General features: G+C 43.9%; 1 long non-coding RNA gene across 2 annotated transcripts in view; it reads left to right on the top strand.

The window, feature by feature from the left end:
• Positions 1–1,519: 1,519 nt before the first annotated feature.
• LOC122542648 (uncharacterized) overlaps positions 1,520–16,905 on the top strand; it is a 92,889-nt gene continuing 77,503 nt past the window's right edge. Inside the window, exons 1-2 of one of the 2 annotated variants that reach the window (XR_015754165.1) lie at positions 1,520–1,591; positions 15,423–15,474. This is a non-coding gene — a long non-coding RNA (uncharacterized LOC122542648). Of the gene's footprint in view, positions 1,592–13,909; positions 14,070–15,422; positions 15,475–16,905 lie in introns of those variants that run through there. The other variant, XR_015754166.1, reaches the window with a different exon arrangement.

The following is a 16,905-nucleotide window of genomic DNA, read 5'->3' as shown; positions in this document are numbered from 1 at the left end:
CCCAGACCCACTCCCCTACCCCATATTTACCCCTGACTAATGCATCTAACATTATGGGAAGTTTAGCATGGCCAATTCACCTGGCTTGCACATCTTTGGATTGTGGGAGGAAACCCACAAAGACACAGGGAGAACGTGCAAACACAGACAGTCGCCCAAGATGGAAATCAAACTCGGGTCCCTGACACTGTGAGGCAGCAGTGCTAACCACTGAGCCATCATGCCATCCTAGATGTTTGGACAGGTTTTGAGGGCTATGACTAAATGCTGGTAAATAGTTCAGTTTAGGAAACCTGGTCAACATGGACAGGTTTTGCTGAAGGTTCTGTTTCTGTGCTGTCTGACTCTGTTTGCCCAGAGACCTGTTAAGGGTCAGCCACTTTACTGTACGTCAAGAGTCACATATAGGCTCGACTGGGAACAGATTGCAGTTTCATTCCCAAAAGGACATTACTGAACCAGATGGGCTTTCCTCCCAAAATATTCTACAATAATTTCATGGTCATTATTTGACTCCAGATGTGTTTTGGAATTCAAATACTTGCTATGGCAGGATTTGAACTTAGGCCCCTAGAGCATTACCTGGGTTTCTGGATTAACAGACAAGCAATCGTACCATTGGGCTATCACCTCCCCACTGGCACAGGTCAACAATGTGCCATCATCACACTGTCCCTTATAAAATGGGTTGCACAGCCTTGCTGCCTGACTCCTGCTATCTTCACAGAAGCTCCACTCCAGCTGCTTCCTTCACTCGGAGGAAGGTCAGCAGATGACACATATTCAAGTTAAATGTTAAAGGAAGTTGAGAGATGATGAGCTGAAATTTGTATGTGCATTGTGGTATGATGCACATCCTGAAAGGGTGATTATAGCAGATACAAAAGTAACTTTCATAAGGGAACTAGATGACTATTTGAAGGTTCAAATTTTTAGTTTGACCATTGTGGCGCAGACAGCCTCACACAAGGAAGCTCACACCTTCAATACACTATCTGGGCCAACATGACACCAATTGCTAAAGTTCACTTGAGAATGTAACTTTTGAAAAGGTTCTGTGATTTACATATGAAAGAACAGAAACCAACATGGTCATTCTAACAGATGAGACACTTAACAAACAATCCAGGTCTTTTTCAATGTATAATTTCAGTTACATCACACTGTAAACTTTTGCTATAAATTCTGTGTCCTACAATGTTATTCTCCACAACCACCTGATGAAGGAGCAGCGCTCAGAAAGCTAGTGCTTCCAAATAAACCTATTGGACAGTAGCCTGGTGTGTGATTCTTAACTCAAATTTTTCGGATTGTGAAGAAAGAATGTGGGAATTGAGACGGGTTAGAAAGTTCTTTGGAAAGCTCGGTATATGCATTGACCTCAGCTTGTACTTTACCATTTTAGGAAGTATATTCATGAGCTTAAGGAAGACAGTCACATCCTTTGTCTTGGTTACTCAGCAATAAAGACCAGATACTCGACTGCAAAAATAGCACTATTGTCCAGCTTGTGGTGAACACCATGGATCGGGTGAGGCGACAAGCTGCAAAATGGTTCATTTGAGGTCGACACCTGACAGTCTACTTCCAGGTGAGTGTGAGACGGACTTCTGTGGAATTGTCCAAGAAATAAAACCAAAGGGGCGTGTCCAGATCTAGAGACCACCAATATCATGAATCCATTAGTAACTTCTAGAGAAACAGCTTCACTCAGGAAATGTGTAGCTTGTTACTCTGAAGAACAGTTCAGGCCAATAGCACAGCAGCATGTAGAAGGAAGCTTGATGCACACACAAGGCAGAAAGATAAACAACATTATTCTGATGGAATGAGATAACGCAAAGTCAGAGGAGATTCATGTGGACCATAAACATTGGGACTACTGGCTTCTTTCTGTGCTGAGACTCAGACTTGTTGGGCCGAAGGGCCTGTTTCCACACTGTAGGGACTCTATGATTCTATGAAACCTGCAACAGATGGTGAGATCGATGCATTGGGGTAGCTGAATGGCTTTCTCCACTTCTATTTTTGTAATATAAAGTCCCAAGATATGACCATTGAGAGTGAGTTAAAACTTTTGAACAATGTGGTTCCCATTTAATTTCAATATGTGCATGTATCAGCTTTCTGATTGCATCCTGGATGCACAGAACCTTTCCACCTTATCTTTATTCTAAGTAAACTAACCATTTGCAAACATTTCCGACAGGCTTGAGGAAGTGGAGTTTTAATTCATAATGGAAGAGTCAAGTCAGTGAAGTTTAAATATGACACGGTAAATCAAACTTGTTTTCTACATCTTTTAAAGTCTTTCAGTTATTTCCAGTAGAAGAATGTTCAGGGTGCATTAAAAATTATGCACATAATCCACTGTACAAAGAGTAAGTCTAACAACTTTCACACTATCATTAAATTGCTGATTATATTAATGTTCTGGGTACTCAACCTCAGCTGGATTTTTTAAAAAAAGACACCATTTAACACAATTGACAGCACCTTGTAAATATTCACAGATATTACCAAATGATGCAGTTACCAACCTGAATTCAGAAATGTTGCAAATTTCAAGGCTGGAAACCAGATGAAAACCGAAAGAACTGCGGGTGCTTTAAACCAGAAGCAAAAACAGGAATTGCTGGAAAAGCTTAGCACGTCTGGCGGCATCAGTGGAGAGAAATCAGAGTTAATGTTTCAGGTCCAGTGATTTCTCCCCACAGATGCTGCCAGACCTGCTGAGCTTTTCCAGCAATTTCTGATTTTGTTTCCAAGGCTAGAAACCAGGATCTGTTTCTTGTCATAGGTATCATGGATCAAATGACATCATCTTTTGTATTAAATTCCTATGTTTCTTTATCTCTGAAAACATAATATTCACATGTATGTATGCATGTCTCTGTGCCTGTGCATGTGTGTGTGTGTGCAAGAACATGTGTCAGAAGGTATATGTGTTTGTGTGAACATGCATGTGTACATGTGAGAGAGAGAGGGAGACTGTGTGCATGAGAATATGTGGGAGCGATGCATAAGTGTGTGAGTGAGTGTGAAAGTGAGTGAGAGCATGTGCGTGTGAATGTATGTCTGTGTGTGTCTACATGTAAGAGCGTGAGAACATACCTGTGTGTGAGCATGTGCGACAGTGATTGTGTTTGTGTGTGAGAACATATCTGTGCATGTGTGCATATGTGTGAACATGTGTCTGTGTATGAATGTGTGTGAGAGCATAAGAGTGTGAGACTGTGTGACAGCATGTGTGTGTGTGAATGTGTGTCTGAATTTGTGTGTGTGTGACAGAAAGTGTGCGTGAGATTGTGTGAGAGGATTTGTATGCGTGTGAATGTGTGTCTGTGTATATGAATGTATGTGAGAGCTGTGTGTGTGTAAGAGAGAGAGAGAAGCAGTATGTATGTGTGTGTGAGAGAGCCTATGTTTCTGACTGGATGTAAAGTTTGCAAGTGTATATTTTCTTCCACTGTCCTGGCCAATATCAATTCCTCAGCCAACATCTTGTCTGGTAATTATTACAATTACAGTTTGTAGGATATTGCTGTATATAAATTGTTGTTCTGTTTCCTACATTGCAGTATAGGAATAGGTGTAAAGCTTTGGCTCTGAAGCACTTTGCAAAGTCCTGAGTTGGTGAAAGGTGCTATGAAAATGCCTTATGTAAAAGTGCACCCTCTCCGCCCTCTTTTGTTACCTCCATAAAAAACAACCCAGAAAATGCCACAATGAACCAGGTTAAATGGAAATGCATGTTTCATGTGGTAGATGGGGTGCCAACCAAGTGAACAGCCTTGTCTTTTGATGCAGTTGAGTGTTAGAGCTATACTTGTGTCCCTGTCTCCACATCAGGAGCTCTGGGTTCAAATCTTACTTGAGGACTTGATGGCGTGGGAGCGGGTTTTCATAAAGTGACCCAACAGATTGTTTATCAACCTGTGAATTCTGTGGGTAAAGACGATGATAGACAGTAAGTGAGGGTCTTATGCAGTCAGAATCATGTGGTAACTGTAGCACAACAGGCTTCCCATGTTCAAAAGACTCTGCATGTTGATTCTGTGTAAGCGTGTGTGAGAATATGCGTGTGAGTCATAGAGTCACACAGGGTGGAAGTAGACCCTCTGGTCCAACTCATCCACACCAACCAAACATCCCAATCTGAAATAATCCCATTTGCCAGCACTTGTCTCATATCCCTCTAAACCCTTCCTAATCATACAACCATCCAGATGCCTTTTAAATGTTGTAATTGTACCAGCCACCATCACTTCCTTTTGCAGCTCATTCCATACACGCACCACCCTCTGTGTGAAAAGGTTATCCCTTAGGTCCCTTTAAATCTTTCCCCTCTCACCTTAAGCTTATGCCCTCTTGTTTTGGACTCCCCAATCCTGGGGAAAATACCCTGGCTACTCACCCTATGCATTATTTTCATGATTTTATAAACCTCTGTAAAGTCACCCCTCAGCCTCTGACACTCCAGGGGAAATAACCCCAGCTTATTCAGCCTCTCCCTCAAACATTCCAACCCGGGAAAAATCCTTGTAAATCATTTTTTATCCCTTTCAAGTTTAACCACATCCTTCCTTTAGTAGGGAGACTAGAATTGAATGCAATATTCTAAAAGTGGCCTAACCAATGTCCTGCACAGCTGCAACATGACCTCTCGACTCCTATACTCAATGCACTGACCAATAAAGTCAAGTGTGGCAAACACCTTCTTCACTGCCCTGTTTACCTGTGACTACACTTTCAAGGAACTATGCATCTGCACCCCTAGGCCTTTGTTCGGCAACACTCCACAAGGTCCTATCAGTGTTGCCCTGGTTTGCCTTACCAAAATGCAAAACTTGGCACATATCTAAATTAAACCCCAACTCCTCAGCCCATTAGACTACCTGATCCAGGTCCCATTGTACTCTGGATAACCTTCTTCACTACACATCGAGTTTCGGTATCATCTGCAAACTCACTAAGTTGTGTGTCTGTGTGTGTATTGTATGTGTGTGTATATTTCTATGTATGTACATGAAAGTGTGTATATGCTTGTGCATGTGTGTGTGTGCATGTGTGTCTATATTTGTGTGTTGTATGTGTGTGCATGTGTGTGTATGTTTGTATGTGTGTGTGTCCAGGCAAGTATTCCAACACTGCCATCCAGTGCCTTGTTGATTATTAACATACATTATTTGCACGATTGTACATCCTTTAGCTTTCTGGGAATTTTATGGCAAGATCTCAGAATGGACACCCTTCTTTTCAGCTCTTAATTCAACCTGGCGGTCATTATCTCCATCCAGTTTTCTCTGCTTTCCCTTGTGCTGGTTAATTTGTCTTCCTCTTTCTTCACTTTAACTCCCCTCAGTCTGGATTAACAATGTTCTCACCTGTTCCCCTTCAATTCAAATGGGAATTAAATGGCCCCCCTCAACCATTCCCCACTCCACATAGGTTGGCACTCTCGGTTTAATGCCTGAGGGCTGGCACCAGCATCTGACATGGGGTATCAATGATCCAGCTAGGCCCTTCCTGCCTTCCTGTGTAGGGATATAGCTGAAGACCAGTCTATCAAGAGCTCCCTTATCACAACAATGCCCCATAAAGCTTCTGGCATTTAATAAATTTATAAAGTGGGTGAAAGGCAACTTTCTTTACCCAGTCATTCTCCTTTCACTGTGGTCATGCTCTACCCTGAAGCCATTGACCATTCAGCTTGGAAACCTCACCAACTGCCTGCCATCAGACACGGAACTGGTCTCCATGTTAACCCAGCGAATGAAATTCCCAACCAGGATAGCTTCCATCCTGGGAGTGGAGTTAGGACAGAAGTAATCCTGGTTCTTGCCTCATCGAAATATGGAAAATGGAAGCAGGAGTTGGCCTACTCCACCATTCAACTCGCTCATGGCTGATCATCCAACTCAAAACCCTGTACCCACAATGACATGAGATGTTCTCCCCCAAAGTCAAAATTCAGCAGGCAAATCTTTCTTCCCCTCAAGTCTTTTGGATGTGGTTATCCTTGCATTTGGTTTGAAATGGTGGTGGATCGAGTGCACCCAGTGAAGATTCAGCCCGAAGATATTCTTCAACCGATACAACAATGAAGTCATTTTGGTCCCATTTAATCAACCAGCCAGGTGTCTCCTGATGTCAAAGCACCACTTGATACAACTCTTCCTCTGCCAAATTCAAGAATATTGCATTAAAAATACATTTGTCAAGAAATATATCAAAATGCATGAGCATGAGAAATGGGAGCTGGAGGTTCGCATTTGATCCCTTGAGCCTGCTCTCGACTTGGGTGATATCCCCCACTGCACTTTCTCACATTATCCCCATATCCCTGAATTTCTTGGTATCCAAATCTCTATCAGTCTAAGTATTCCTGTTGCAAGGAGTACACAGCTCACTCATGTTAAACAGCAATGGCTGTGCCAATACGATAATTTGATTTTGTGAGTTCTTGGGATTTTTCGAAACTGCCTGAGCTTAGTTGGCCCAGTTCTTGATAGAACATAAGAACATAAGAAATTAGAGCAGGAGTTGGCCATCTGGTTGATCTTTTCCATGGACTCAGCTCCACTTACCTGCCCACTCACCATAATCCTTAATTCCTTTACTGTTCAAAAATCCACCTTTGCCTTAAAAACATTCAATGAGGTGACCTCAACTGCTTCTGGGCAGGGAATTCCAGAGATTCACAACCTTTTGGTAAAAGAAGTTCCTCCTTAACTCAGTCCTAAATCTGCTCACCTCATTTTGAAGCCATGCCCCCTAGATCTAGTTTCACTCACCAGTGGAAACAACCTCCACCCAGTGAACCCCCTCTACATCCCCTCCAATGCCAGTACACTCTTTCTCAAGTAAGGAGACCAAAATTGCACGCAGTACTCCAGGTGTGGCCTCACCAACACCCTACGCAGCTGCAGCATAATCTCTCTATATTTAAACTCTATCCCTCTCGCAATGAAGGATAATATTCAATTTGCCTTCTTAATTACCTGCTGCACCTGAAAAGCAATTTTGTTTGTGATTCATGCGCAAGGACACCCAGGCCCCTCTGCACAGCAACATGTTGCAATTTTTCACCATTTAAATAATTATCCATTTTGCTGCTCTTCTTACCAAAATGAATGACCTCACATTTATCAACATAGTGCTCCATCTGCCAGACTCTTGCCCACTCACTTAATCTATCTGTGTTCCTCTGCAGCCTTTCAGTGTCCTCTGCAGACCTTGCTGTCCCACTCATCTTAGTTGAAACTTTATTGCTGGAACAGCACAGCAGGTCAGGCAGCATCCAGGGAACAGGAGATTCGACGTTTCGGGCACAGGCCCTTCTTCAGGAATGAGCAGAGAGTGTTCTTCAGAATGTGGCTGAAGAGCTTCTGTGCAGAGGAGATGACCTGGGGTGGGCAGTGAGAGAGGGACTCACTGAAATCTTTGTAGAGAGAGGCAGATCTCCAGCATCTGCAGACCTCACTTTCTCCTCGAAGATTTCAACCTACTGCGAATCCTCTTACAAGGATGCCTTCCTTGAAGAAGCTCTCTGCCTCTCTCTACAAAGATTTCAGTGAGTCCCTCTCTCACTGCCCACCCCAGGTCATCTCCTCTGCACAGAAGCTCTTCAGCCACATTCTGAAGAACACTCTCTGCTCATTCCTGAAGAAGGGCCTGTGCCCGAAACGTCGAATCTCCTGTTCCCTGGATGCTGCCTGACCTGCTGTGCTGTTCCAGCAATAAAGTTTCAACTTTGATCTCCAGCATCTGCAGACCTCACTTTCTCCACTCATCTTAGTGTCATCTGTGAACTTTGACACACTTTCATCAGCTGCCCGACCTGCAGAGTATTCTTGGCTCACATTGATTTTCATTTCATTTCTTGAGGGTTCAAAGTGAATCCTTGCCTTGCAATTGCTCCCAGAATCAATTGTAAAATGGTCTAAACCAAGAGTCTTGAACTTATCTTCATGACTATATGAGACATTAAAATGTGAGAGCAAGTTACTGCAGATGCTGAAATCTGTATAGAAAACAAAAAAAAAATGATGGAAATGACAGCGGGTCAGGCAGCATGCGTGGAGAGAGAGCAAGGTGGGCGGCAAGGTGGCACAGTGGTTAACACTGTTGCCTCACAGCGCCTGAGACCCGGATTCAATTCCCGCCTCAGGCGACTGACTGTGTGGAGTTTGCACGTTCTCCCCGTGTCTGCGTGGGTTTCCTCCGGGTGCTCCGGTTTCCTCCCACAGTCCAAAGATGTGCAGGTCAGGTGAATTGGCCATGCTAAATTGTCTGTAGTGTTAGGTAAGGGGTAAATGTAGGGGTATGGGTGGGTTGTGCTTCGGCGGGTCGGTGTGGACTTGTTGGGCCGAAGGGCCTTTTTCCACACTGTAAGTAATCTAATCTAAGCTAATGTTTTGGGTCTAGATGTCTCTTCATCAGTGCTGATGTGAAGTGTGGTGGGGGCAGCATTTATAAATAGTAGGGAGGGATGGAGGTGGTGGAGTGCTAGGAGAGAAGCGACATTGATAGAGTAGATTAAGTGATTGGAACGTGAGAATGGCAGAACAATGATGTGTGGAAAGAACACACAGTCCCACTGGGGTTGGGAAAGGAGAGAGAGAGGACATGGTGATGGAGAATGTAACAAATAAAACTAAAAGAAATGTAAAGAATGGGGGTGGGTTCACAATCTGAAGGTGTTGAACTCAGTATTAAGTCCAGAGGCTGTATAGTGCTAGGCCTGAAGATGAGATGTTGTTCCTCCAGTTTGCACTGTGATTCACTGGAACGCTGCAGCATGGCGAGGACAGACATGTGGGCATGTGAGCAGGATGCTGGGTTAAAATGGCCAGCTATGGGATGGTCAGGATCAGAGCTGAAAATGTGTTGCTGGAACAGCGCAGCAGGTCAGGCAGAATCCAGGGAACAGGAGAATCGACGTTTCGGGCATAAGCCCTGAAGAAGGGCTTATGCCCGAAACGTCGATTCTCCTGTTCCCTGGATGCTGCCTGACCTGCTGCGCTGTTCCAGCAACACATTTTCAGCTCTGATCTCCAGCATCTGCAGACCTCACTTTCTCCTCGATGGTCAGGATCATGCTTGCACACAGACCAGAGATGTTCTACAAAGCGGTCACCCAGTCTACATTTGGTTTCTCCAATGTAGTGTAGGCCACATTGGGTGCAGCCAATGCAATACACAGGATTGGAGGAGGTACAGGTGAAATGCCGTTTCACTTGGAAAGACTGTTTAGGTCCTTGGATGGTGAGCAGGGAGGAGGTGAAGGGGCAAGTGTTACACTTTCTGCGGTTATATGGGAAGTTGCCGTGGAGAGGAGGGGTGGCGTTGGTGGTTGTGGAATGGACTAGGGTGACCTGAAGGGAATGACCCCTATGAAATGAAGACAGGAGGAGTGAGGGGAAGATGATGTGGTGTTCAGCAGGAGTTGTCTGAAATGGCGGAGAATGATCCGTTGAATGCAGGGGCTGATGGGATGAAAAATGAGGACAAGGGGAATGGGATCACGCTGTTGTGAGTGATGGGAAGGGGCAAGAATGGAAGCATGGATGATAGGTCGGATGAGGTTGAGGGCCCTATGGATGGGAAACCACAGTCATGGAAGAAGTGAGCCATGTCTTGGAAGGTGGCATCATCTGAACAGATATGATGTAGGTGAAGGAACTTGGAAAATGGAATGGAATCCTTACAGGATGTGAGATGTTACAAACTGCAATGAAGGTAGCTGTGGGAGTCATGGATTTGTAATTGAGGCAGTGGACAGGTTATTTCCTGAAATAGAGACAGCGAGGTCAAGGAAATGAAGGGAAGTGTTGAACCATGTGAAGGTTATAGATGGGTGGAAATTGGTGGCAAAATGAACAAATTTTGCGACATCCAGATGAGGACCAGTGAGATGAATTCTGGAAAAAGTCAAAGGACTGGCTATGGGCATCCGCATGGGTCCTAGTTATACCTGGCTCTCTATGCTTGTTCCAGTCCTTCACTGAACCACCTTTCACAACTCTTTTCTCAGCACATCAATGATTGTTTTAGTGCCCCTCACTCCTCCATCTACATTTCACAGGAACCATTCTCTCTGGGTCACCCTAGTCCAGTCCTCGACCACCGATATCAACCCCGTCTCCATGGTACCTTCCCACATAACCGCAGAAGGTACAACACCTGCCCCTTCCCTTCCTCCCTACTCCCCACTCAAGGGCCTAAACAGTCTTTCCAGCTGAAGCAGCATTTCAACTGTACCTCCTCCAATCCTGTGTATTGTATTTGCTGCACCCAAGGTGGCCTACTGTACATTGGAGAAACCAATTGCAGACTGGGTGACTGCTTTGTGGAACATCTCTGGTCTGTGTGCAAGCATGATCTTGACCTTCCCATAGCAGGTCATTTTAACCCAGCATCCTGCTCACATGCCCACATGTCTGTCCTCGCCGTGCTGCAGTGTTCCAGTGAATCACAGCACAAACTGGAGAACAGCATCTCATCTTCAGACTAGGCTCTTTACAATCTTCTCATTGTAGACAGTTATGAAGGAAGCAGAAGAGAAAAGTCCCTGACCAACAGATGAATAGGAAGTTTGCAAAGGCCCATTAGCAAGTAGAGAACTCAGATTGACCTTTGCTTCAGTATTTGGGCAACCAGTGAGGGATTTAAATGCACATTGGCTGAGTGAAGCAAGGGAAGCCTGTTATGGCATAAAGGTGACCAGTGTGGATCTAAATTCATGAACATTCTCCGTTTGTTTATCGACCAAAAATGAATCACAGGTCTCTTCTATCACAGAGTTGTGAGTCTTTGGAACCCCTTTCCACTGAGAGCTGTGGGGGCAGAGTCCATGATAATGGGCTTTCATAAAGACAAGGTGTCTAATCTCTCAGATGTGAAATGTGCAGAAGTGAGGGAAAATATATACAAATCAAATGCTTCTTTGGTTTAGCTGACAGGACTGAGAATGGGAGCTTGCACTCAGATCTGTAAGATCAAATTCATGTGAGATTAAACTGAGGTTGGAGGATTTGCCTAACTTTGTTCAGAAATAGAAATCTCCACACAAGATAGTTCTGGGTTAAAACCTTCCAGACAAAGAAAGGAAAAGTATTCGACTGATGTCATTAGCAGTAACACAACCTTCAGCGATGTCAGAGATTAAAAGGGGAGCTAAAATTCATGTTGAACTAGAGCTAGGAGAATCAGATATATATTTTTAGAAACTGCTGGGTTTTCTTAGTCTTGTAAAAAATCCTGTTCTGTCATTTAAAATATAATTTGTCAATAAAAGTATTGTTCCAAAAATAGTGTTTATAGTCTGAAACATAAACAGAGGTTGCTGGAGAAACTCAACAGGTCTGACAGCACCTGTAGAAAGACAAACAGAATTAACATTTTGAGTATGGTACCCCTTCAGTTTCAAAACATTAACTCTGTCTCTCTTTGACAAATGCTGCCAGACCTGCTGAGTTTCTCCAGCAATTTGAGATTTCCAGCATTGGCAGTCTTTTGTGCTTTTAGTCTGTCTGTTAAAATTAATGGCTTAAAATGTTCAGCGCTGACCTCAACATTTGAATTACTGCTTTAAGCATTATTAGTCAATATAGGGATCATATCACTGTGGTAACTCAACAGTATGTGCTGAGGGACCCTGTAAGACCTTCTTGAATTTTCAGACTAAAATGTTATTTGTCTAATCAGTAGCCTACTAGTTGGGACATGGAAGGGCAGCTGTTATCATAGTCTAGGTAAAAACAATGACTGCAGATGCTGGAAACCAGATTCTGGATCAGTGGTGCTGGAAGAGCACAGCAATTCAGGCAGTATCCGAGGACAGGCAAAATCGACGTTTCGGGCAAAAGCCCTTCATCAGGAATAAAGGCAGAGAGCCTGAAGCGTGGAGAGATAAGCTAGAGGAGGGTGGGGGTAGGGAGAGAGTAGCATAGAGTACAATAGGTCAGTGGGGGAGGAGATGAAGGTGATAGGTCAGGGAAGAGAGGGTGGAGTGGATAGATAGAAAAGGAGCTGGGCAGGTCGGACAAGTCCGGACAAGACAAGGAGACAGTGTTGAGCTGGAGGTTAGAAACTAGGATGAGGTGGGGGAAGGGGAAATGAGGAAGCTGTTGAAGTCCACATTGATGCCCAAGGGTTGAAGTGTTCCGAGGCGGAAGATGAGGCGTTCTTCTTCCATGCGTCTGGTGGTGAGGGAGCGGCGGTGAAGGATGCCCAGGACCTCCATGTCCTCGGCAGAGTGGGAGGGGGAATTGAAATGTTGGGCCACGGGGCGGTTTGGTTGATTGGTGCAGGTGTCTTGGAGATGTTCCCTAAAGCGCTCTGCTAGGAGGCGCCCAGTCTCCCCAATGTAGAGGAGACCGCATCGGGAGCAACGGATACAATAAATGATATTAGTGGATGTGCAGGTAAAACTTTGATGGATGTGGAAGGCTCATTTAGGGCCTTGGATAGAGGTGAGGGAGGAGGTGTGGGCACAGGTTTTACAGTTCCTGCGGTGGCAGGGAAAAGTGCCAGGATGGGAGGGTGGATCGTAGGGGGGTGTGGACCTGACCAGGTAGTCACGGAGGGAACGGTCTTTGCGGAAGACGGAGAGGGGTGGGGAGGGAAATATATCCCTGGTGGGGGGGTCTGTTTGGAGGTGGCGGAAATGTCGGCGGGTGATTTGGTTTATGCGAAGGTTGGTAGGGTGGAAGGTGAGCACCAGGGACGTTCTGTCCTTGTTGCAGTTGGAGGGGTTGGGTCTGAGGGCGGAGGTGCGGGATGTGGACGAGATGCGTTGGAGGGCATCTTTAACCACGTGGGAAGGGAAATTGCAGTCTCTAAAGAAGGAGGCCATCTGGTGTGTTCTATGGTGGAACTGGTCCTCCTGGGAGCAGATACGGCGGAGGCGGAAGAATTGGGAATACGGGATGGCATTTTTGCAAGAGGTAGGGTGGGAAGAAGTGTAATCCAGGTAGCTGTGGGAGTCGGTGGGTTTGTAGAAAATGTCAGTGTCAAGTCGGTCGTCACTGATGGAGATGGAGAGGTCCAGGAAGGGGAGGGAGGTGTCAGAGATGGTCCAGGTAAATTTAAGGTCAGGGTGGAATGTGTTGGTGAATTTGATGAATTGCTCAACCTCCTCGCGGGAGCACGAGGTGGCGCCAATGCAGTCATCAATGTAGCGGAGGAAGAGGTGGGGAGTGGTGCCGGTGTAATTACGGAAGATCAACTGCTCTACGTAGCCAACAAAGAGACAGGCATAGCTGGGGCCCATACGTGTGCCCATGGCTACCCCTTTGGTCTGGAGGAAGTGGGAGGATTCAAAGGAGAAATTGTTAAGGGTGAGGACCAGTTCGGCCAAACGAATGAGAGTGTCGGTGGAAGGGTACTGTTGGGGACGTCTGGAGAGGAAAAAACGGAGGGCTTGGAGGCCCTGGTCATGGCGGATGGAGGTGTAGAGGGATTGGATATCCATGGTGAAGATGAGGCTTTGGGGGTCGGGGAAACAGAAGTCTTGGAGGAGGTGGAGGGCGTGGGTGGTGTCTCGAACGTATGTGTGGAGTTATCATAGTCTGTCTGACCATCAATCATTGTGCAGAATCATCCATTACATCCAGACCATTATCTCTAGAGGAAGGCTGTGAAGATATGCAAGTTGCAACACTCATGGTATTGCTAATAAAAATAGTTAACAGTCAGAGAGACATGAGAAATGGGATAGTGCAACCTGAAACAGGAAGGAGTTTCCACCATTTGTGACAATGCAGTGGATTTAAGAGGTGTGTTTCGTTCCGGTTTCTTTAAGAGGGAGATTGGGGACAGGTCTCAAGCAGTCTATGAGAAGATAAATAACTTGTGATCCCTTGGCTTTATTTTTTTAAAGTGGGAACAATAAGAACTGAATGTCTGAATGGGCGTTGTCAAGCTCTCACAGCTCCTGGATTTTTAGTTTTTATATTTCAGCAGCAGTTGCTGTTGGTGTGTTGAAGAAATGGAAGCTCTTTCTACTCTCTCTCGATTACAGTCAAAAGCAGGGGCTCACTTCCTGGGCTGCTAGATTGAATGTGAGTCTAAATATGGCCTTCTGAATTTGCTTGTGTTTATGGGATGTTACTTTATTTGAACAGTTAATTAATAATAGTTACTGTATCGATTATTCTATAAAGTTTTCCAAAAGAGTTAAGATATTCCAAGTTCTTCTTTCTTTTGTCATATTTTAACTATAGAGTTGAATAAATTGTGTTTTGCTTAATGTCGACCAATCGAATTGCATCTGCAATACATTATGTCTTTAAAATAAAGAGAAAGTTAAGGTCTAGGCTACCTTCTTAAAATATTTTGAGGGGGTCTGATCTGGTTCACAACACATTTTTGAGGCTTGTGTTACTGTTAATGATATCCGCCAAATGCTACAGTGGCAGAAGTGTATAACATCGGTTTTTAGTTGAGTGTAAAAGTTAATGAGAAATCTTGTGGTGCAATAAGTAACACCTTGTGTTTAAGCTCCACCCCAGGGATGATGATGCTTAAGGCAGGTGCATTATTAATTGATTGTCAGCCTGAAACTCTTTCCACATGCCTTTGAGGTATTGCAGTGATATGATACCTTTATTGATGAAAAATGTTTAAAACCGAAATTCAAACTTCAAGGTAAGTGCTGAACAAGATTTTACATTTTGAGACATTTATTGTAACAAACAGATTAAAAGCACAAAGAATAGCAGATGATGGAATTCTAAAATTACTGGAGAGCAGGAGTGATCCACAGTCAGCTACGTGACGCAAAACACGATGAAGCCTTTAATCCGAGAGACAACATGCATGTACAAAAAAGTGCATGTTGCCACAGCAACCCATACTCGGTGAACTGCAACAGGAAAACCACGCTCAGTCAGTGACAAATCAATACAATCAATGCATGCTTCTTTCATCTTAGCAACTGTGATGCCTTTTGAGTCTGTTTGAGTTTTGAGCACAGCCCACATTACTGCAAAATCTGTATATGTCGTTTCAGATTATACTTGACCCATTATATCACACTTTCGTAAAGAATTTCAACTTAAAGGCATAAGGCACAGCTGGAGGTAAACCCATTGAACTCTCAGTGTAAGGAGTAGTTCAGCTTCCTAATGCTATTCCAATCAGGACTACTCCATTGTTCTTGTATGAAGTCAGTGCTAATGGTATGATTGTGTTGGGATTTTGTAGTAGGAGCACTAAGCATAGACCCCGAACTCTGGTCTGGCATGTTCTTCAACAATAAAAGAAATTTGGCTCTTGGGTATGCAATGTAAAACCAATCAGGTGGCGATGTTGGGTACAATGGTGGTGGAAGCACAGGAATTTGTTTGTGTTTCACATTTTGATGCAAATTGAAGTATGGTGTCATGGACTGCCCTTTCCGAATTTTCTTACAGGATCACTCCAAGTGCCTGCTACCCAGATCCTGAGATATGTTCACCATTGAAGGTAAGGGTGAGTCCAGCAGCTATGAGCAACAGAACTCTATTGTTCTCAGGCTTTAGTGACTCTGTTTTGTATGCTTGAAATCAGCAACAGTTAAATTTTTAAGTCATATAAATTTCTTCAGTGAGTGCTTTCTTTTTCCATACAGAAATTTGGCTATGTTAATGGAGCATCTATTAATTAATCATCTGTAGCAAGATGAGGAAAATGCTACGTTTCAGAGTTCAGAAGCCAATGATCTGCAAGATGGCCTTTGTTAAGCCAGGAAGGACAGTTAAAATGCTGATCTAAATTGCTTTAAAACTTAATGAACCTAGTTGTGATTCATTTCGCATCTAAGGTTAGATCTTATTAAACCCTAAAAGTGGTTTGGAATATAAAAAAAGGAACTCCTGCACAGTACAGTTCAGCACTGCAGCATTTCAGATTCCCTCTCACTGATAGGAAGGTTGTTCAATTTCTGGGGAATGTTGATGAGATAAAGGAACTCCTTTTAAAGGCTGCAAACTATATAAAAGGAACAACACAGAAATTGGTCATTTGCTAGTGCTCCATCTAAGCCACTATTGACCCCACATTATTTAACACTGTCTGAAAATTCTCATTCCTTCATTAACACATTTTCACAAATGCGCTATCCACAAGCTCCATAATTGTAGCCTCTATTTGGTTAAAGATGGTTGACTTGAATTTCTTATTAAATCTATTAATGATTCTCTTATTAGTGACTGCCTTTATAATCCTAGTTTCAGTCTACGCACAAGTAGAGGGAAATCTTCTCCCCATCTGCCCTATCAAGCCACATTATAATTTAGAATATCCCTGAACCTTTATCAGAGGAAGGAGCCTCAATTTGTTTAGTCCCATCTGACAGTTCTAGCCTCTCAGCTCGAGGAACACATGGAAATCTGAGAAGAGAGGAGAATATCTGATATCTCGAATTTGCACCTTTGTTTTTTTGTCAGCCCTCCAGCTTAATTGAGTTAGCTGCAAAAACAGGAAATGCTAGAAACACTCTGTCAGACTAGCAGGGCAGTCCCTTTACCAACTAAAGGTAGAGTGGTCATATTTTACCAGACCACAGATCTGCTTTCTCCGAGAGAGAGAGAGAGAGAGAGAGAGAGATAGCTAGTGGTGGTTTAACCTGACGGTCATTTTTGAAGTTAAAGGTCATAACTGATAGGCACTATTGTTTTGAGCACACTTAAATAGGGCTCAGCTGTGACACTGGGCATGCAATGGGAGCTGAGAGATTGAGCAAGTCAATAAACTGGCTCCAACAAAGAAAAGCTAAATCTCTTTGAATATACCTCTCCAGCTGGCTTGAAATTGATTAAAAGTGGAGTGTTGAATGTGGAGTGGAATCACATCAAGTGCTGAGTTGAGTCTACTGATGATATAAGAGTTGCCCCTCTACTCTATAGCCAAAGCTTA

This window comes from Chiloscyllium plagiosum, unplaced genomic scaffold (genome assembly GCF_037043375.1).
Source record: "Chiloscyllium plagiosum isolate Xiang-an unplaced genomic scaffold, Cpla_swu_hap1 HiC_scaffold_42, whole genome shotgun sequence".
Taxonomy (NCBI): Eukaryota; Metazoa; Chordata; class Chondrichthyes; order Orectolobiformes; family Hemiscylliidae; genus Chiloscyllium; species Chiloscyllium plagiosum.
Note: the sequence above shows the minus strand (reverse complement) of the source record. Positions and strands in the feature narration are given on the sequence as shown.